Source organism: Schistocerca piceifrons, chromosome 4 (assembly GCF_021461385.2).
Source record: "Schistocerca piceifrons isolate TAMUIC-IGC-003096 chromosome 4, iqSchPice1.1, whole genome shotgun sequence".
Lineage (NCBI taxonomy): Eukaryota > Metazoa > Arthropoda > Insecta > Orthoptera > Acrididae > Schistocerca > Schistocerca piceifrons.
In genome coordinates, this window is record NC_060141.1 from 786,327,618 (window position 1) to 786,350,656 (window position 23,039).

Genomic DNA, 23,039 nt, shown 5'->3' on the forward strand with positions numbered 1-23,039 from the left:
ATATTGGGAAGCAGTAGTTAGCATCCCTAGTTCCCTAAACAGGCTTCTGCAGGATGTTTTTGAGTTCACACCACATATAACTTTCACTGCACGTTTTTGTGCCCGGATAACTTTAGCTTGGCTTGATGAATTACCCAAAAAAATAATCCCATATGACATTATGGAATGAAAGTAAGCATAGTATGCCAGCTTTTTCATTTTTATATCCCCTATGTCTGACAAAATTCGCATTGTAAACTGAGATCTGTTAAGACGCTTCAGCAGTTCTGTGGTGTGCTCCTCCCAGTTGAATTTATTATCAAGCTGTAATCCCAAGAATTTAACACTGTCCACTTCTACTATCTTCTTGTCATCGTATGTTAGACATATACTCTTGGGACACCCCTTACAAGTTCTGAACTGCATGTAGTGTGTTTTTTCAAAGTTTAGTGACAAAGAATTGGCTAGGAACCAGTGATTAATGTCCACAAATATTTTATTGGCTGATCTTTCTAAGACTACACTTGATTTGCTATTTATTGCAATGTTTGTATCATTGGCAAACAAAACAAACTTGGCATCTGGTAATGTTACTGATGAAAGGTCATTGATATACACAAGAAAAAGTAAGGGCCCCAAAATGGAACCTTGTGGGACCCCACATGTAATTAGTTCCCAGTTGGATGATGCCTGATAGCTTGATACATGTCTCTTTCCTAATAACACCCTTTGTTTCCAGCCAGAGATATAAGATTTGAACCATTTTGCAGAATTTCCTGTTATACTATAATATTCTAGTTTACTTAAAAGGATATTGTGATTTACACATTCAAATGCCTTTGACAGATCACAAAATATACCAGTTGCTTACAATTTTTTGTCTAATGAATTAAGCACATTTTCACTGTAAGTGTAGATAGCCTTCTCAATATCAGAACCTTTTAGAAATCCAAACTGTGACTTTGACAGTATGTTATTTGAGATAAGATGGTTATAATGACGACTGTACATTACTTTTTCGAAAATTTTTGAGAATGCTGGCAACAGTGAAATTGGACGGAAATTTGATGCTATTTCTTTATCTCCCTTCTTAAACAGTGGCTTAACTTCAGCATATTTCAGCCATTCAGGAAATATTCCACTAATAAACGACTGGTTACACAGATAGCCTTATATGTTACTTAGCTCAGAATCACATTCTTTAACTTTGTTGATATTTCATCATACCCACTAGATGTTTTTGATTTTAAAGATTTTATGATGGACATTATTTCTATTGGGGTAGTGAGGGTCAAATTCATACTATGGAAGTTACTTGAAATGTCTGGTCTAAGGTAATCCATAGCAGCATCTACCGAACCCAACAACCCCATATTTTCAGTAACAGTTATAAAATGTTTGTTAAAACGTTCTGCAACACTATACACATCTGTCACCAATGTATCATTTACTCTTAATGCTATTTGTTCCTCTTCATGTCTGGTTCTACCGGTCTCCTCCTTCACTATATCCCATATTGTCTTTATTTTGTTATCTGATATGACTATCTTTTCCTTGTAATATATTTGCTTTGACATCCATACTACAGTCTTTAATATTTTGCAGTATTTCTTATAATGTGCTATAGCATCAACATTGGAAATGTTTCGGATTGACAGATACAGTTTCTTTTAGTTTTACAAGATACCCCTATTCCTCGAGTAATCCATGGCTTCTTTGTAGACATTGCTCTAACCTTGGTAAGTTTTGGGGGAAAGCAGTGTTCGAATAAGGTAAGCACTTTATTAGCAAAAATGTTATGTTTTTCATTCATGTCATGAGCACTGTAAACATCAGTCCAGTGACTGTCTTTGAGGAGTGTCCTAAAATAATCAATTTTTGGCTTACTGATTACCCTCTTGAGCTCAGATTTAACAGATTTTATATCCAGTTCAGTATTAACATTTAACAGAAGGAACTGCATGTCATGGTCTGAGAGGCCATTGACTATTGGTTTTGTAATACACTCCTGGAAATAAGAACACCGTGAATTCATTGTCCCAGGAAGGGGAAACTTTATTGACACATTCCTGGGGTCAGATACATCACATGATCACACTGACAGAACCACAGGCATATAGACACAGGCAACAGAGCATGCACAATGTCGGCACTAGTACAGTGTATATCCACCTTTCGCAGCAATGCAGGCTGCTATTCTCCCATGGAGACGATCGTAGAGATGCTGGATGTAGTCCTGTGGAATGGCTTGCCATGCCATTTCCACCTGGCGCCACAGTTGGACCAGCGTTCGTGCTGGACGTGCAGACCGCGTGAGACGACGCTTCATCCAGTCCCAAACATGCTCAATGGGGGACAGATCCGGAGATCTTGCTGGCCATGGTAGTTGACTTACACCTTCTAGAGCACGTTGGGTGGCACGGGATACATGCGGACGTGCAATGTCCTGTTGGAACAGCAAGTTCCCTTGCCGGTCTAGGAATGGTAGAACGATGGGTTCGATGACGGTTTGGATGTACCGTGCACTATTCAGTGTCCCCTCGACCATCACCAGTGGTGTACGGCCAGTGTATGAGATCGCTCCCCACACCATGATGCCGGGTGTTGGCCCTGTGTGCCTCGGTCGTATGCAGTCCTGATTGTGGCGCTCACCTGCACGGCGCCAAACACGCAATACGACCATCATTGGCACCAAGGCAGAAGCGACTCTCATCGCTGAAGACGACACGTCTCCATTCGTCCCTCCATTCACGCCTGTCGCGACACCACTGGAGGCGGGCTGCACGATGTTGGGTCGTGAGCGGAAGACGGCCTAACGGTGTGCGGGACCGTAGACCAGCTTCATGGAGACGGTTGCGAATGGTCCTCGCCGATACCCCAGGTTTTGTGGCGGTGTTCGTAGCGACAAACACTTGGCTGTAGAAATGGCTTACGAAGTCACCGCCACACTTTTAATAGCGGGCCGACCGGTCCGCTGGAACAGTGAACAGAAAGATGAAAAACCAAACACTCTGATTAAATAAAAGTCGGTACTTATCTTTATTGATGAAGATACAGAAACACAATAGTGAACTCAGTGTCTACAGAGATCTGTCTAGTTCGAGTCGGAGCGGCTAGGTCAGCGTCGGCTGACGACAAACATCAACTCTGCTGCGATGAACACACAACTGACTAACAAGTACACAATTCGGTGGCGAGTATACAACTGAGCGGCGAATACAGAACTGTCCTAGCGCTCGCGACTCCAGCGCTTAAGAAGCCAGAAGCCAGCGGTGGCGCGCGCAGACTTGCGGCGATTTGCTGTCTCGCTGGCGCTGCTTATGCGGACGGCGTCCGGACTTTGGTACTGCCAACCTTTCGGCAGCGGGCTCGGGTGGCATTACTGGCTAGGACATAACACCAGGAGCAACAGTGTCCCTAATTTGCTGGGAAGTGGCGGTGCGGTCCCCTACGGCACTGCGTAGGATCTTACGGTCTTGGCGTGCATCCGTGCGTCGCTGCGGTCCGGTCCCAGGTCGACGGGCACGTGCACCTTCCGCCGACCACTGGCGACAACATCGATGTACTGTGGAGACCTCACGCCCCACGTGTTGAGCAATTCGGCGGTACGTCCACCCGGCCTCCCGCATGCCCACTATACGCCCTCGCTCAAAGTCCGTCAACTGCACATACGGTTCACGTCCACGCTGTCGCGGCATGCTACCAGTGTTAAAGACTGCGATGGAGCTCCGTATGCCACGGCAAACTGGCTGACACTGACGGCGGCGGTGCACAAATGCTGCGCAGCTAGCGCCATTCGACGGCCAACACCGCGGTTCCTGGTGTGTCCGCTGTGCTGTGCGTGTGATCATTGCTTGTACAGCCCTCTCGCAGTGTCCGGAGCAAGTATGGTGGGTCTGACACACCGGTGTCAATGTGTTCTTTTTTCCATTTCCAGGAGTGTATAATTTTGTTCATTGGACTTTTCTATAAAGATATTATCAATGGCTGTTTGTGAGCAAGTGGCTATTCTAGTGGGGAACTTTACAGTGGGAATTAAGTTGAATGATAGTGTTACTAACTCAAATAAGTTCTTATTGGGAGAGTCTTTAAGGAAATCTGCATTGAAATCACCAGCAACCACTATTTCTTTGTTTTTGGTTGTTAAATGGACCAGTACAGCTTCAAGGTGGTTGACAAACAGATTAAAGTTACCTGCAGGTGGTCGATATACACTTAATATTATGAAGGACTTTTTGTGAAATTCTAATTTTGTTGCACATGCTTCCATATGCTGTTCTAGGAAAAATTTATGAATATCTATGTTCTTAAATTTATGACAGTTCCTGATGAATGTGGCAACTCCTCCTTTCTCCATTTCTGATCTACAAAAGTGAGATGCTAGCCTAAGCACTGTAACACTTGAAAGTTCTATACCAGTGGTCACATGATGTTCAGAGGGGCAGATCATGTCAGCTGGGTTTTGAAGACTCTAATTCATCTATGCAGATAGTTAATTCATTAATTTTATTTCTCAGTCCTCGAATATTTTGATGCAATAAAGATAGCTGACATTTCTCATTGACTGTGTTAAAATTGGGTGGAGTTAAAATATCTGCTGACAGTTGAATGTGGTATTATTCTCGGTGCACGAGCGACGGGACACAGCAGCTCAGAGGTAGCGATGAAGTGTAGATTTTTACTTACGACCATTTCACGAGTGTATTGTGAATATCAGAAATCTGGTAAAACATCAAATCTCCCACATCGCTGCGGCCGGAAGAAGATCCTGCAAGAACGGGACCTACGACGACTGAAGAGAATCGTTCAACGTGACAGAAGTGCAACACTTACGCAAATTGCTGTAGATTTCAATGCCGGGTCATCAGAAAGTGTCAACGTGCGAATCATTTAACTAACCGTCAATGATACGGGCTTTCGGAGCCAAAGACCCACCCGTGTACCCTTGATGACTGCACGACTCAAAGCTTTACGCCTCACGTGGGCCCGTCAACGCCGACATTGGACTGTTGATGACTGGAAAAATATAGCCTCGTCGGACAAGTGTCGTTTGAAACTGTATCGAGCGGATGGACGTGTACTGGTATGGAGACAACCTCATGAATCCATGGACCCTGCATGTCAGCACTGGACTATTGAAGTTGTTGGAGGCTCTGTAATGGTGTGGGGTGTTTGCAGTTGGAGTAACATGGGACCCCTGATACGTCTGGATACTACTGCGACAGGTGGTACGTACGTAAGAATCCTGTATGACCACCTGCATCCATTCATGTCCGTCGTGCATTCGACGCACTTGGACAATTCCAGTAGGACAATGCGACACCCCAAGCGTCCAAAATTGCTAAAGAGTGGCTCAAGGAACACTCTTCGGAGTTTCAACGCCCCCGTTGGACACCAAACACCCCAGACATGAACACTGTTGAGCATATCTGGGATGCCTAGAAACGTGCTGTTCAGAACCCCATCGTACTCTTACGGATATATGGACAGCCCTGCCGGATTCATTGTGTCATTTCCCTCCACTACTACTTCAGACATCGGTCGAGTTCATACCACGTCGTGTTGCAGCACTTCTGCATGCTCGCTGCGGCCCTACACGATATTAGGCAGGTGTACCAGTTCTTTGTCTCTTCAGTGTATAAAGCACGTACATGAATTCTTCAATATATTACCGCAGAAGAAATGCGATGACAAATATTAAAGACACATTTTAAAGGCAAATCAAAGCCTATAGAAATGAATACCACCCGCCGATAACGTAACTTATTTTTATAAATACCGTACGGCGATGCAGACGGGTAACATCCTCGGAAAGCTCGACAACGGCCGACGGCCAATATTTTGAGAGTTGAGCGCTGACTGGCTACTCATCCGGTTAAATCGTTGGCGGTTCTCGAGAATGTTAACCTCCCGTATTCCCGTAAGTTGTCTGACCATTCGATACGCCATGAAAGAATCAAATTTCAATTCCTTTTTATTTCACAATTTTTTCTTTGGTTTAGCTTAATGGGTAATGGATATTGTCGAGTGACTTTCGCAGACTTTTAAACAAAAGATGAGTCATTTTGCCATACGTTCAAACTGTTATGCTTCTACTCAGCTGAATACACAGAAGGTTTTACAAGCCTTTGTCCTCAGTGTAATGGACGAAAATTGGTACGCCTCACTACTGGAATCTGACTTTGAAGGTATACGATTCGTACCTAGCCGTCAGTAATGAGAGGGTGTGATTCCTGCTAATGAAAGCAGAGGTATTGGTTGCAATTCGGCTGTAGAAGCAAGAGCGCATGTCAAGAACTCTGGGATAATTTAATCGGGTATTAATTATATGTAAATGCACAATATATAATTGGCAATCAAATGAAAAAGAAACAGATGGGAAAAATATGTAGAATGTTTTTTATTATAACTACTTCTTCCCTACTTTCTGGTCTTTCGCAAGCACTCTTTACCTCTCACACTCACTCAAAATCCTGACGTTATTTACGGTTGTTTTATGAGTAATGAGTGAGAGATTAAATTATACGGAAAACTGTGTCATAAAATAATTGGAGAAACTACAAAGCTCCCAGATAATACAAAAATTGTCTGTTTTCATATACATAAGATAAACCATAATACTATAACGATCGTACGTAACTTTTGTACGTGACGTGGATTTTGGAAATTTTTGCTACCATTGATATGACAATTGCTTTGGTAAAGGTAACTTTTCTTTAGCCCACAAACAAATGTCAGTGGGAGCCCAGAGCAGCCTCAGATAGCCCCGACAACAAGATCCCATATTTTGAGCGGCATGATCGTGTCTGACTGGCACAATATCTCGTCGACGTATCTCGCCAACACCATCAGGTGCTGCTAGTGTAAAGATCGCTCATGGGCGAACTACATTTCGCCTGATTTTAAGTCTTTTGGAAATGAAAATGTTTAAGTATTCATTACTTGGCCATTTCGCATTTGCAGTAAAACGTGGTACACATCAGTTAGGCACCATTTCGACCACCTAGAACAGGCCAATTTATCCTTTTCAACAAAAGAACTAAACAAAAGAAAACAAAACCTTGCTAAATACAACCAAGCAATGAATGTTTTTACCGATTGTACTTACATAGTATCTCTACCAGCATGTGGACTCTTTCCTAGTATCACCGGGGGTATGTAGAATCTTTCTTAATATAAAGACTTACAAATATTGAAATAAATTTAACACTTGAAAAGTTCTAATGTCCTCAATGGTCCTCAGGCATTGAAAGCGTACTGAAGGCATGAAGCCTGCACCTGAAGCCAAGGGATTAGGCCTCCTATCGGCGCAGGACTACTACTCGGTTCCCTAGGCTCTACGTCCCATTGCACGACCGCCCCTTATCACAGTACGTGGAAGTCGAAGGTTTTTACCGCACTGTAATGCGGTTATCATTGTCAGATAAGAAAAAATAGCACATGCTGGTACAGGCATAAGGGTTTCAGAGAACACCGTTCAGCGCAGATTTCTGAACATAAAGCGCCACAGCATACTATCTCTACATGATAGCACGTTGACTAACGACATCGTCAATATAGAGGGTGCTAGTGGTATAGGTACAGATTATTATTATTATTATTATTTATTTTATGGCCATCATTGGACCACTGTAGTCAAAAATACAAAGTTCTAAACAAGTCGTTACACATGGATACAATTTGGTTCGACAATAACTTAATATATTTAGGTAATATAATTATTAGAGGCTATTCTTATATGAAAGGTGTTTTGCTCTTCTGTCTGCCCAATATTTCTTCATTCTTTCAGATATTTTCTTTCTTTCTTCATCTGAGACAACTCTTCCTGTACTCCTTTTATTGATTTTCATTTGTAGTCTGGTTTGCGGGTCTTGCAATATTCTGGTTTTCTCTGTCTTGTTTTTTAGGTCATGTACTGTAATTTGAAGTTCTTTTATATCTTCCTTAATTTCTGTGATCCATTTAATGTCGCTCTTGCTATTCCACAATTTTTGTATTATTTTTTTACTGATTCTGTTTTCTGGAGTTCTCATCAGATGTTCAAAGAATGAGATGCGTTTCTTCCTGATTGTACTCATGACTGGTTCTATTTTCTTATATACTGTTTCATTTGATGCTATTCTCCAATGTCCATTTATTTTATACTGTTTATTTATACATGTCCTAATTATTCTTCTTTCCATTTTTAGTATTCTGTCAATTTCTGCTGTATTAGTTGTTTTGAAGATAGTTTCAGCTGCATACGTTATTTCTGGTTGTGTAACTGTTTTATAGTGTTTTAATTTTGCATCTATAGATAGGCTTTTTTTGTTGTATGTAGTTTTGGTAATGTAATTTGCATAGTTCAGTTTTTTATTCTATTTTGCCATGATGGCTTCCCATTTAGATTGTATGTTATTATTTCGCCTAAATATTTAAATTTATCAACAATTTTGATTTCCTGTTCTCCTATTGTAATTTTGTTTGCAAGTGGTGGGTCAGTTAGCATAATCTCTGTTTTTTCAAATGATATTCTAAGGTCTACTTTCTCTGCTATTTCTTGTAGTGATTTCACTTGTTGCCTGGCTTCTTGAACGGTGTTGGCTAGGAGAGCAAGATCATCAGCAAATCCCAAGCAGTTTAAGCTAATATCATCTTTTGCACTTCCAATTCTTATCCTCTTTGGATTGTCCTTGTACCATTCTCTCATTATATATTCCAGTGCACAGTTGAAAAGTAATGGTGATAGGCAGTCACCTTGTCTTAAGCCTGTTTTTATGAGGAATGGTTCCGAAATTTCCCCTCAAAACTTCACTTTTGATTTGGTGTTAGTTAGAGTGAGTTGTATTATTTTAATTAGTTTTGGATGGAGTCCTAGATTTCTTAAAATTTTTAATACTGAAGGTCTGTGGAGACAGTCATATGCCTTCTTAAAATCTACAAATGTTATTGCCAGAGGTTTGTTCCGTTTCTTGTAGTTTACCACAATCAATTTTAAACTAATTATCTGCTCTGCACAGCTTCTCCATGGTCTGAAACCTCCCTGATATTCCCCTAACTCCTGTTCTAATTGCTCCTTGATTCTTTCATATAGGATCTTGGATAGAATTTTATATGTGCAATCTAGGAGAGAGGTTCCTCTGTAGAATTCTGGGTTGCTCTTATCTCCCTTTTTGTGTAGTGGGTGGATGATAGCTGTGGTTCAATGTTCGAGAAATTGTTCTGTTACCCAAATTTTTGTTAGAGCCATGTGTAAGGAGGTCTTGACTGTGTCACTTGCATATTTCCACATTTCAACAAAAACCTGATCTTCTCCACATGCCTTATAATTTTTTTGTACTTTAAGAATTTCTTCTACTTCTTGGAAAGTTGGAGGGTCTAGTTTGTTAGGTTTGGTTTTTATTGGGGTATTTATGTTGATTTGTAAGAGTTCTTTGGGTTCCTCGCAATTCAGAAGTTTGTAAAATGCTTTTGCCACGATTTCTGCATTTTCCTTGTTACTGTGTGTCATTCTTCCATCTTCATCTTTCAGTATTAGTGTAGGGGCCCCATATTGTTGTAGTTGTTTCTCAAAGATTTTGTAGTGGTTCCTGGAGTTGGTTTTATGATAATTACCTTCTATAGACTTTATAATATCTTTATGAAATCCTCTCTTGATTCTTCTAATATTTTGAGTGAATTTTTTTTTTCTTTCCTTTTTAGGTTGATGGCATTTTCTTCAGTTTTATGTGTTTGAAACTTTAACCATGCTTGGTGTCTATCTTCATGGAATTTGTCACATTCTGATGTCCACCATGCATGTTTCCTTCGTGGGTACAAGGGAGCTAGATTCTCTGCTTCTTTTTTAAGATTATGCACTAGTTGTTCTAGATCATCTGTTAATTTGATGGTTTGTGTTATTTGTTGGTACTTATTATTTTTAATTAGCTGATGTGGGTCAAACCTCCTTTTTATTTTATTAGTTTTTCCGGTCCTCTTCTTTAACGGTGTGAATTTAATTTTAATTTTAACCATATAATGGTCTCAGCCTGTGTCTACTCCTCTCAGTACTTTAACATTGTGGATCTCCTTATGACAATTTTTGTCCATACGGACGTGGTATAGCTGCCACTCGCCCTTCCTCCAGTTTGGATGTTTCCATGTTTTAAGTTTACTTTGCTTCCTCTTAAAGTATGTTGATTTAGATATAAGGTTGTGTTCTCTGCAGAGTTCTACAGGTCTTTGACCGTTTTTGTTTGTAAATTTATGTAGACTCCATTTTCCAATTATATCTTTATACACTCCTGGAAATTGAAATAAGAACACCGTGAATTCATTGTCCCAGGAAGGGGAAACTTTATTGACACATTCCTGGGGTCAGATACATCACATGATCACACTGACAGAACCACAAGCACATAGACACAGGCAACAGAGCATGCACAATGTCGGCACTAGTACAGTGTATATCCACCTTTCGCAGCAATGCAGGCTGCTATTCTCCCATGGAGACGATCGTAGAGATGCTGGAAGTAGTCCTGTGGAACGGCTTGCCATGCCATTTCCACCTGGCGCCTCAGTTGGACCAGCGTTCGTGCTGGACGTGCAGACCGCGTGAGACGACGCTTCATCCAGTCCCAAACATGCTCAATGGGGGACAGATCCGGAGATCTTGCTGGCCAGGGTAGTTGACTTACACCTTCTAGAGCACGTTGGGTGGCACGGGATACATGCGGACGTGCATTGTCCTGTTGGAACAGCAAGTTCCCTTGCCGGTCTAGGAATGGTAGAACGATGGGTTCGATGACGGTTTGGATGTACCGTGCACTATTCAGTGTCCCCTCGACGATCACCAGTGGTGTACGGCCAGTGTAGGAGATCGCTCCCCACACCATGATGCCGGGTGTTGGCCCTGTGTGCCTCGGTCATATGCAGTCCACATAAGGTGTATTCAAACGAAAATCGAACACCCGCTACAACGGGACCATGGAATGGTTACATTTAAAAGCAATCGTCACACGTGTTAAGATATTTATCTTACTGGGAGACGAGACGATCAATTCCTGTTTCACAGAACGCGGTCCATCGTCCACGAATCCACAACCGCACCCACTCGTGCACTTACTTTTCCGACTGAAACTTACGTCCACGCATGTCTTTCTTCAAGCCGTCAAAGACGCGAAGGCGCCAAACACGCATACGACCATCATTGGCACCAAGGCAGAAGCGACTCTCATCGCTGAAGACGACACGTCTCCATTCGTCCCTCCATTCACGCCTGTCGCGACACCACTGGAGGCGGGCTGCACGATGTTGGGGCATGAGCAGAAGACGGCCTAACGGTGTGCGGGACCGTAGCCCAGCTTCATGGAGACGGTTGCGAATGGTCCTCGCCGATATCCCAGGAGCAACAGTGTCCCTAATTTGCTGGGAACTGGCGGTGCGGTCCCCTACGGCACTGCGTAGGATCCTATGGTCTTGGCGTGCATCCGTGCGTCGCTGCGGTCCGGTCCCAGGTCGACGGGCACGTGCACCTTCCGCCGACCACTGGCGACAACATCGATGTACTGTGGAGACCTCACGCCCCACGTGTTGAGCAATTCGGCGGTACGTCCACCCGGCCTCCCGCATGCCCACTATACGCCCTCGCTCAAAGTCCGTCAACTGCACATACGGTTCACGTCCACGCTATCGCGGCATGCTACCAGTGTTAAAGACTGCGATGGAGCTCCGTATGCCACGGCAAACTGGCTGACACTGACAGCGGCGGTGCACAAATGCTGCGCAGCTAGCGCCATTCGACGGCCAGCACCGCGGTTCCTGGTGTGTCCGCTGTGCCGTGCGTGTGATCATTGCTTGTACAGCCCTCTCGCAGTGTCCGGAGCAAGTATGGTGGACCTGACACACCGGTGTCAATGTGTTCTTTTTTCCATTTCCAGGAGTGTATTTCCTTTCTTTTCCCAACTGAGCATTGAAATCTCCCAATACGATTTTTACATTCTTTTTATTTTCTCTGTTCACAGTTTGTTCTAGAAGGTCACAAAATTTATCTGTTATGTGTTATCTTAACACGAAGTCACTTTTCCTTGCGTCTAACAGCCTCCTCGTAGTATGGACTAACCGTTTCGCGTCCACATGCAAACAGTTCGGTACGTGACCTGCTACCAGCGGAAGATTTGCGTCTATGACTTCCTTGCACCACCCTCACTCTGAGGTACTAACCAACCTCAAACTGTACTTCTCGTAATAGCTGTCACTATTAGTCTGCAAGTGGAGCAAATACTGATGACATGTGAAACGTGATATTACTTTCAAAACCTCTTCTTAAGAATTTATTTACTAGCGATTCATCAAGAACATTAACACATTTAATCACACTATGTGAGCCTGGAAGTAGTTGCCAGGGAGTAACTGATGAATTCAAAATGAAATTGCATTTAACAAATGAGAATTATATTCCTAAAAGCTTTTCTTTTAAGAAACAGATTTAAAATTATAAGCAGAAAGCACCCTCTAAATATGAAGATACAATTTATTCAGAGGCAGAAAGAAACAAATTTGAGTATGAGCTTTTGGGCTGAGAACCTTGCCTCTCCCTTTTGACACGGCCGTAGTCACGACAGTTCGCAACAACATCTGAACGACTACACAGGTGCAAATCTGCAACACACCAGATTACCTTAAAGTAGAAGTTTTAACAATTCAGACAAGCACACAAACTATGCACCCCATAGGAGGGATGGAAATGGTACAAAACACTAAAATTAAAAGATTAACTTGCCACTGAAGGTGCAACTTGATTTTAACTTCTAAGAAAAGTCTTACGGTGGAAGGGTGGCATCTTTATATACTAAAATGACCATTTAAATAAAAGCCCATGAAATGCAATCTTACACAAAATTATACAAGGTTGGACAAACATGCTCTACAGTACACATATACCGCCTATCAAGATGATAGGCAAGATAAAAATATATGTCAGGAATTAGGCCGTTGCACTTCAAGCAATAAATTCGTTAACATACCGGATCCGACAAACATAACAGAGGCAGCTATTAACGTACGGCAAATTGATAGGGCGATTACCGAACAATCCGAACCGCAGGTTGCTCTAACCCGCCCCTACTCCACAAGGGAAAAACGGACCACCCAATTCATAAATAGCCACCTTCCCGTGGGTGGGCAAAGGGAAAAGAATGGAGGGATGACCCCAAAACAAAGCAGCTGATGACCTCACCAAGAAAACAAGTAGAATTTAACGAGTAGATGAAACAACATAGCACCAATCACTTAACTTCTAATAAACTGCGATTTCTGTTGAAAACCTGGCGCAGCACCCCCAAAACGCTCTCCCGAACGGTCCGCTGCCAGCCGCTTCAACGGACGCAAAAAGACACACTGATTTCCCGTCTCACGGCATCGCAGCTCACACCGGCCAGACTGATGTCGTGGGTTGACTCCTGTTGCTCTCGTGTCGGCCGCGAAGCCACTACCCCTTGCTATACGGCGCGGCCCACTGGACTCACGTGGCGACCTCACATGCGCCGACGCTCAAGGCGGACAAGTAATCTTGTGTCTAAGTTCGCGACCGACCAACCGATCGATCCAACCGCCAAGACCGCTGTCTGAGCAACCGGAGCAGACTGGCGGCCTAACGCGCAGACTCAGATACAGGAACTAAGGCCCCGAACGGACGACCACTCGTTGAGTTCTCCCACTGCGCCTCAAATTCGGACGAGAGACAGACTAGCAAGCTGGGGACGAAGGACTGAAAACTGACTCCAGACTCACCCAGACTGACGCCCAGACTGACTGCGACTGACAGACCGGCAGTTTTTTTTTTCTTTATTGTATTTCAATTCTCCATTGGGGCGGGCTGGCAGCAGCATATGCACTGCTCTTCAGCCGAAAGACATAGACCAAACAATAGAAGACAGTGAAAAATATACAAAGGAGAGAATATGGTGAACATAGATATAGAAAAGGGAGAACATCATGGAAGGCAATCGACAAAAAATGGGGCGACTGTAAAATGGAGATAAAAAACTGTTAAAAAAGTAGCGCACACAAAAAACCACACACTGCGACAGTTAAAAGAACACAAGGCAGAGTATGACAGGAGCATAAAAAGTATCGACGGATGGCGTAGCACGTAACAAACACTGATGGTGAACCTCAAGGCAGTACACAATTAAAATCACACCTCTTGATGCACAGGAGAAACAGCACTAAACACGACACTGACGTGGCGCACTGACGATGATCAAAACGGAGGATGTGCCAGGTGCAAGGAGATGAGGGAGACTGGAAGAAGGGAGGAGGGGAGGGAGGGGAAGAGAGGCGGGAGATGGGCGGGGGGCGCACTGAAGAGGGCCAGGTAGGGAGGGATGTGGGAAGGAAAGAGGCAGGTATGGGGGTATGGGGTGTACAGTCTCGGGGGGAGGGGGGAGGAGGAAAATCCGCTCTGGTTAAGGAGGGGAGAGGAAAAAGGTGCCCCTTGGGAGGGGGGGTGGGGAACAAGGCCAGGTTATAGTTGGAAGGAAGAGTATATGTCACGGCGAAGCTCATCATCCTGGAGGGGGAGGCGCTGGAAATTGCCCTAATGAAGGAGATGGAGCGTGTGAAGGTGGAGAGAGGGAGGGATACAGCGAAGTATCGACGGATGGCGTAGCACGTAACAAACACTGATGGTGAACCTCAAGGCAGTACACAATTAAAATCACACCTCTTGATGCACAGGAGAAACAGCACTAAACACGACACTGACGTGGCGCACTGACGATGATCAAAACGGAGGATGTGCCAGGTGCAAGGAGATGAGGGAGACTGGAAGAAGGGAGGAGGGGAGGGAGGGGAAGAGAGGCGGGAGATAGGCGGGGGGCGCACCGAAGAGGGCCAGGTAGGGAGGGATGTGGGAAGGAAAGAGGCAGGTATGGGGGTATGGGGTGTACAGTCTCGGGGGGAGGGGGGAGGAGGAAAATCCGCTCTGGTTAAGGAGGGGAGAGGAAAAAGGTGCCCCTTGGGAGGGGGGGTGGGGAACAAGGCCAGGTTATAGTTGGAAGGAAGAGTATATGTCACGGCGAAGCTCATCATCCTGGAGGGGGAGGCGCTGGAAATTGCCCTAATGAAGGAGATGGAGCGTGTGAAGGTGGAGAGAGGGAGGGATACAGCGATAGAGGCATGGCAATGGGTGGGCAGTGGAGAGGAAGGGGGAAACCAGAGAGTGGGGGGGATCAAGCCTGCGGACAATGTAAAGGATGTGGAGATGTTGGAGGAACAGGAGGAGGTAGGGGAAGGGGATCAGTTCATACAGGGGCCGTGTGGGGGAAGGAAGGCAGATATGGAAGGCAAGGGGGAGCACATGGCGTTCAAGGATTTGGAGGGCCTTGTAAAAGCAGATGGGGGCAGAGATCCAGGCAACGCTGGCATAACAGAGGATAGGATGGATGAGGGATTTGCAGGTGTGGAGGATGGTAGAAGGATGCAATCCCAATGTCCGGCCAGACAGGAGTTTCAGAACGTGGAGGCGGGAATGGGCTTTCTGCTGGATGGTCTGGAGATGAGGGGTCCAGGTGAGGTGTCGGTCAAGGGTGAGGCCAAGGTATCTCAGGGTGGGGGTGAGCTGGATGAGACGACCATAAAGGGTGAGGTAGAAATCATGGAGACGAAAGGAGCGATTGGTGTGGCCTATGATGATTGCCAACACTCAGATTACGGGCAGCAACAAACAGCTGATAACGCCCACTCATACCAGCACCAAGTCCGCGCATAGTAAAAGTCAAGCACAGGGAATGTACAGAAACACACAGTTTAACAGCAAGCCACAGTGTGAAGGTGGATTTCACCACAACAATTCCGGAAATCATAATAGTAATAAATATCATCAGACCCCGCAAAGGCAGTACAATCCCCCTGTATTTTTCGCAAACGCGGAAGACAGTAACACGTATTGGACACCAGAACAAACGCAACAACATTTTGACACAAGGTTTGTGCATAACAGTAATTTTGTTCCTCAGTGTTCTCATTATGCCAGATTGGTCGAACTTTCTAATGATGAAGGCCAATCAAACCACACAAACAGGAAAGCATCTGAAAGCTCCCTAAGTAATACTGTGAGACAGAATGGGGGCGACCATTTCGACGGAGAGACTAACCATGATGTACTTGTACTGAGATACAATTACGAGAATGACATGAGACAAGAATTATAACAAGAGAAAGAGACGACTGACGGTGATGAACCGATAGATGACGAAGTGCAAGCTATGACAAAACTTCCTATAGCCGGAATTTTGACGACTGTAATCCTAGATACAGGTGCAAATGTTAATGCTATGTCCTTATGTTTCTATAACCAAATAAGCACATTAATCAAAATTCCAACATTACCCGTCCAAGGATGTTCAATAACAGGAGCCATCGGTTCTCAGACACAAAAGGTCAGTATACAAGCTTGGGTACCACTGGAGATTCAATCAATACCCATCAAATGTATTTTCCTCTTTGCCAAGAATTTGGAAGTGCCATGTCTCTTGGGAACGGATTTTGTACGACAATATAGAGCCCAAAAAGATCTTTATACAGGCATTTGCACACTGTTAGTACAGCAAACAGAAGTTGCATTGGGGTTAGTGAAAGAAAGAGTAAAAAACTTTGGCACTTGTAATAGCATTAGATTACAAAGGATAGGCAGAAAACCTCCTTGTCGTAATGATATCAATTTCTTTTATGGTAACTGTGATACATTTAATGATACAATAACAGTCAGTGACTTACCCTCCAGTAGGAAATAACCAATAAGACTACAGAATCAACAGAGTTATCCGAACCTCAGCGACAGGAATTATTCAATTTGTGGTCACACTATATCAACGTGTTTTCAAAACGACCCGGTATTATAAAAGACTATGAATATATTATGGAAGTGGTGCCGCACCAAGCTTTCTGTCGCACGACATATCCCATACCGTATGCAAGAAGGGAAGCAGTTTGTAATGAAATTAAGAAAATGCTGAACTGGAAAGTCATAGAGTATTCTAATTCGCCATATAGTAGATCCTTGTTGACGATTTTGAAACGGGATAACACCGTACGACTCGTACTTGACGCACGAAACAAAAATAAAATTGTTGTGCCAGTACGAACGAGACCTGAAGCGATTGAAGAACACTTCCAGAGATTTTATGGAATTAAATATTTGAGTAGCATAGATTTGAAAATGTCATTTTGGCAAGTGAGACTAAATCCTAACTCACGAAAGTATACGGCATTTGACTTCGCCGGCAGATCCTATCAATTTGAGGTCACGCCTTTTGGACTGAATGTTAGTTCTGGAGTATTCATCTCTGCCCTAGATCATGTTTTATGGTCCAGATCTTATTGATTAAGTCACCCTCTACGTTGATGATCTTTTAATTGACACTAAAACCTGGGAAGGTCACGTTGAACTAATACAGATAGTGTTTCAGCGATTCCTGGAATACGGAGTCACTGCCAACTTGCAAAAGTCACACTTGGGCCGAGCCGAAATGAAATTCTTCGGACACGTCATTTCATCTGACGGCATCCGTCCTGATCCGGCTATGCTAAGTGCAGTTAAAAATTTTCCTACCCCATCTTCAAAACGACAACTTAACGGTTATCTTGTACTCGCTTCATTCTTCAGAAGATTTTTCCCAAAGCAAGTAATGACCACCCTGATTTATTGAAATTGTTAAAGAAAAATACTCAGTGGAATTGGACTGACGACTGTCAAAAGGCATTCCTCGATACCAAAGAAGCTTTGTTAAATAGCAACATTCTCTATCCTCCAGATATGGGAAAGGAATTTTGTGTGTAATCCGACGCAAGTTTTCAGGGGTTAGGCGCATGTCTCTTCCAGATCCATGAATCCAATGGAAAACCAGACATCAGAGTAATTAGTTTTGCTAGTAGGATTCTTTCAGAAACTGAACGATCCTATTCTGTTACTGAATTGGAAGCTTTACATCAATGGCAAGAAAATCGAGGTCTATTCTGATCATCAGACTCTTAGTTTTCTTCTGACGTGTAAACTACGTCCTCGCTTAACGAGGTGAAGTCTTTTCTTACTGGAATATGCCTTCGAAATAATCTATATAAAAGGCAAACATAACACTATTGCGGATGCTCTATCTCGCATGCCTGAAGGCTCTTCGGACAGTACTGACAAATGTCAAATTACAGAATTCTTTTGATGAAGTATCCAATACATCGGAAATATTTTCTTGATCTTTTGTAACCAGATTGTCCAATTGCAGGAAACTGATCCAAAATGGAGAGGTGTGAAACAGATCCTCGAAACTAATCCTACCCATCGCATGTGCAAATATTACAAATTGCATAATCAAGTTCTTTTCCGCCGAACATCATTGTCATCAGAAAACTGGCTAGTATGCATTCCACAGGAATATGTAGAACACTTACTCTGGTGTACATATATTTCGTGGGGACACTTTGGTCCAGAAGAGTGTAAGCGTAAAATAGGAAGGTACTGCTACATCCCTAACCTTCATAGCAGCATTCACAAGCTCTTGAAACACTGTATCATTTGTCAAAGGGCAAAACCTTTTAATCTTTCAAATATACTGCCTTTGAATCCTATTATTACAGTGAAACCTAGACCAATCCTAGGCATAGATTTCGCAGGACCCCTCCCACGAGGTCGTGGAGAACTAAGGTACCTTGTAGCTGTCATTCATCTATTTACCAAACATTTGAGATTGTACGCTATGAGATCTGCAAACACTCAACTAATCATCAATCGTTTAGATCGTGATTCCTAGATTCGGAAAACCTGAATCAATTCTCTCAGACAATGGGTCTAACTTTGTCTGCAAAAGATGGAGACTTTTACTTGCTAGTCATCAAATTAGGCAAATCCTTATCTACAAGTTTAGACCGCAGTCGAACTCAACTGCGCGGGTGTTCAAGGAGTTTATTCGTTTTATTCGTACCTTTATACCAAATCAGCAGACTCGCTGAGTTGACTTTGTGCCACCTTTCGAGCAAATTGAGAATAATATACCACATCGGTCTACTGGTTTCACTCCGAGTGAGTTGATGTCTTCTGACCAAGAGAAAAATAAAAGGGTCAATTCAATTCCTAAGTGTAACAGCACAAGCGCTAGTTTAGACGCCAGAATAAGACCAGCTCTAACAACGTTGACCACCCAAGCCAATTTACGCAAGAAGGCATATGACAAATACACTTCTGGAAATGGAAAAAAGAACACATTGACACCGGTGTGTCAGACCCACCATACTTGCTCCGGACACTGCGAGAGGGCTGTACAAGCAATGATCACACGCACGGCACAGCGGACACACCAGGAACCGCGGTGTTGGCCGTCGAATGGCGCTAGCTGCGCAGCATTTGTGCACCGCCGCCGTCAGTGTCAGCCAGTTTGCCGTGGCATACGGAGCTCCATCGCAGTCTTTAACACTGGTAGCATGCCGCGACAGCGTGGACGTGAACCGTATGTGCAGTTGACGGACTTTGAGCGAGGGCGTATAGTGGGCATGCGGGAGGCCGGGTGGACGTACCGCCGAATTGCTCAACACGTGGGGCGTGAGGTCTCCACAGTACATCGTTGTTGTCGCCAGTGGTCGGCGGAAGGTGCACGTGCCCGTCGACCTGGGATCGGACCGCAGCGACGCACGGATGCACGCCAAGACCGTAGGATCCTACGCAGTGCTGTAGGGGACCGCACCGCCACTTCCCAGCAAATTAGGGACACTGTTGCTCCTGGGGTATCGGCGAGGACCATTCGCAACCGTCTCCATGAAGCTGGGCTACGGTCCCGCACACCGTTATGCCGTCTTCCGCTCACGACCCAACATCGTGCAGCCTGCCTCCAGTGGTGTCGCGACAGGCGTGAATGGAGGGACGAATGGAGACGTGTCGTCTTCAGCGATGAGAGTCGCTTCTGCCTTGGTGCCAATGATGGTCGTATGCGTGTTTGGCGCCGTGCAGGTGAGCGCCACAATCAGGACTGCATACGACCGAGGCACACAGGGCCAACACCCGGCATCATAGTGTGGGGAGCGATCTCCTACACTGGCCGTACACCACTGGTGATCGTCGAGGGGACACTGAATAGTGCACGGTACATCCAAACCGTCATTGAACCCATCGTTCTACCATTCCTAGACCGGCAAGGGAACTTGCTGTTCCAACAGGACAATGCACGTCCGCATGTATCCCGTGCCACCCAACGTGCTCTAGAAGGTGTAAGTCAACTACCCTGGCCAGCAAGATCTCCGGATCTGTCCCCCATTGAGCATGTTTGGGACTGGATGAAGCGTCGTCTCACGCGGTCTGCACGTCCAGCACGAACGCTGGTCCAACTGAGGCGCCAGGTGGAAATGGCATGGCAAGCCGTTCCACAGGACTACATCCAGCATCTCTACGATCGTCTCCATGGGAGAATAGCAGCCTGCATTGCTGCGAAAGGTGGATATACACTGTACTAGTGCCGACATTGTGCATGCTCTGTTGCCTGTGTCTATATGCCTGTGGTTCTGTCAGTGTGATCATGTGATGTATCTGACCCCAGGAATGTGTCAATAAAGTTTCCCCTTCCTGGGACAATGAATTCACGGTGTTCTTATTTCAATTTCCAGGAGTGTATATTAATAAGGTGTTAACTTATAAAATAGGCGAAACGGTCTTGTTAAAAACACACTTTAAACCATCGTTGCTCTTACGCAAAAATCGAAAATGGCAAAGTCTTTTTCAGGGACCTTACGAGATTCTTCGTATACCACACACAGGTTGTTATCTGATTTCTGATCCCGCAAATGGAAAAATAAAAGGGTTATACCATCACTTTGATGTTAAAAAGTATCATGCTACAGAATAAGTCAAAAGCAAAGTTTTATAATGGCAAGAGAAGGTTAGCCGCTAGTGACTGTGTGACAACTGATCTGAGTTCGTTAAAAAAAAAAAATTGCGTAGAATAAATTTCACGACAGTGAGTCTATCTTGCTATACATCAGAGAATTTAAAATAAGTTATCTTGAGGCAAAATTTAAGTACAGATAAGCTGATAAATGAAAACAATTCTTGTTTTACAAAGAAAGTGATCAACTCCAAGAACTCTAGTTTTAAGATTTAGTTTTAAGGAGATAATATTTAAGAGTGCAAATTAAATATAAAGCGAAGGATGTGCCTAACAAGCCGGCTTCTGCGATATGAAATGGTAAAGAAGTGAAAATAAAACATAGTATGTAATAAATTTTTTTTAAGTTCAAGGAGTAACGATCGAGAAACGAAATTTATTTTCGTCAAGGACAAGAGTCGCTTGACAATTATTGGTTCCTGATCCCACTAAAAAGGAAAACAAGTAACTAGTTTCTAAATCAGCTATGTCGAGATTAAGTTCTAATGTACATAGAAATATGGAACAGGTTCATTTCTGCATTAAAACAACGTAATGTTTACGAAGCATGTGAGTTACTTGTAAGTACCAACATGACCACGAAAGCGGTATCCTTCAGCTAGATAAACAAAGTAGCATTAATTGTAACTGCAATACGCAGGTCCGATACATTCAGAGCCATAAGTGAAATAAAAGGGATATAACGACAATGAAACCGCCGGAAAAACAAAGCAGCTAGTTCTTAATTGGAGCGCGTACGCAGACGTACGGCGCAAAGGAAAATTAATTTCTAAGTCATAAGAAACAAGGAGTTGTTTGCTAGATTTCTTCTTCTATGTACTATTATATCTATGTCTCTTTTCTGAATTTGTGTAAATATCCTAACACGCCTAAACCCGTCCCGTAGACATGACGTCACAGATTGAGAAATGCGGTTGACGTGGAAGGCTGGTTTGGCATACGATTTTCAAAAGGAAATGCGTGAACGAAATCGGGAATAGCTAGTTTCGAAATGTCTTTATTTTTCCTTTTAAAGTCAATCCGAGACGCAAACCGAGATCGCAATAAGGAATTTGAATATTTACTTAAATGGTGTTCTGTTCTCATGTGAGAGGGCGATCAAATGTGACTGATTGATCCACACATCAAGTAAAAAGAAAATTTTGGTTGAAATGACAGTGATAACTTTAATGAATCTAACGAATAGAAAGAACGATTCAAATGAATTAAAATACTCAATAAGCAAGCTTCAAAGTGAGACAAACTATTTGATTATAAGCTGTAAAAAAATTGTGTACATAGTAGTGTATAAGTGAGGGCTTAAAATGGTGTGGAAGTCAGCCACAGACACGAAGCAATGCGTCGTTGTTATAAGTAAGTGATAATTTCATTCACGATGAAGATAAAAAGTGTTACACGTGCAGATAGGCCGACGGACAGTGATAGTCCGGTTGCGTAACCGAAGGCGGTGATGTGATTAAGTGCAGTGCATCGGAAACCAAGTGTAAGTGTTAGCTGCTTTGCAAAGTGCGAGCGCTAGCCTACCTTAAAATCTTCAAAATCGGTTGGAAAACGTGGAGACAGGGATGGTTTCAATGGAGTCTCTGTCCCTGGTAATCCTCGTCCCTCCGTACCAGCTCAGCGAACCATAAAATACCACAACACCATCGACGCAACGTGTTCACTGAACCGTGCGCGGAAAAGCCGAAATACCGCGTGGAGGCTAGTGAGCGCCTCGAGTTGCGATTCAGCTTTAACAATCAGCCTGTGCCAACGTCCATCGACGCAACAAACGCGTTAAATTTAAAGTGATGTACCAGCACAGCACTCCCGCTGCAGTTCGACGAAACGCACTTTCCATGAAAGCCGCTCCCAAAATAAAAGACTCTTATATGAGTTCACAACATATCACACACTATGCTAATGTTACATCCCATGAATGAAATGCGAACAGCCAAACCACACGCGAATAATGACAAAGTCAAATTCCTATGAATTCCAAATCCTAAAATTAGATTTAAGCTCAGTTCTTAGACTAATGGGTATCTATATTTTTTGTTACATGTAACGAGTGTACCTAACGTGCGAGCGAGACTCGTCGACCAGAGCTGATGAAAAGTTTTATACTCGGAGAACGCAAAGTAGCGATCCAACTTCTCCAGGGCTTCACCTGGAGAAGAATCGAATTTTAACTTACCT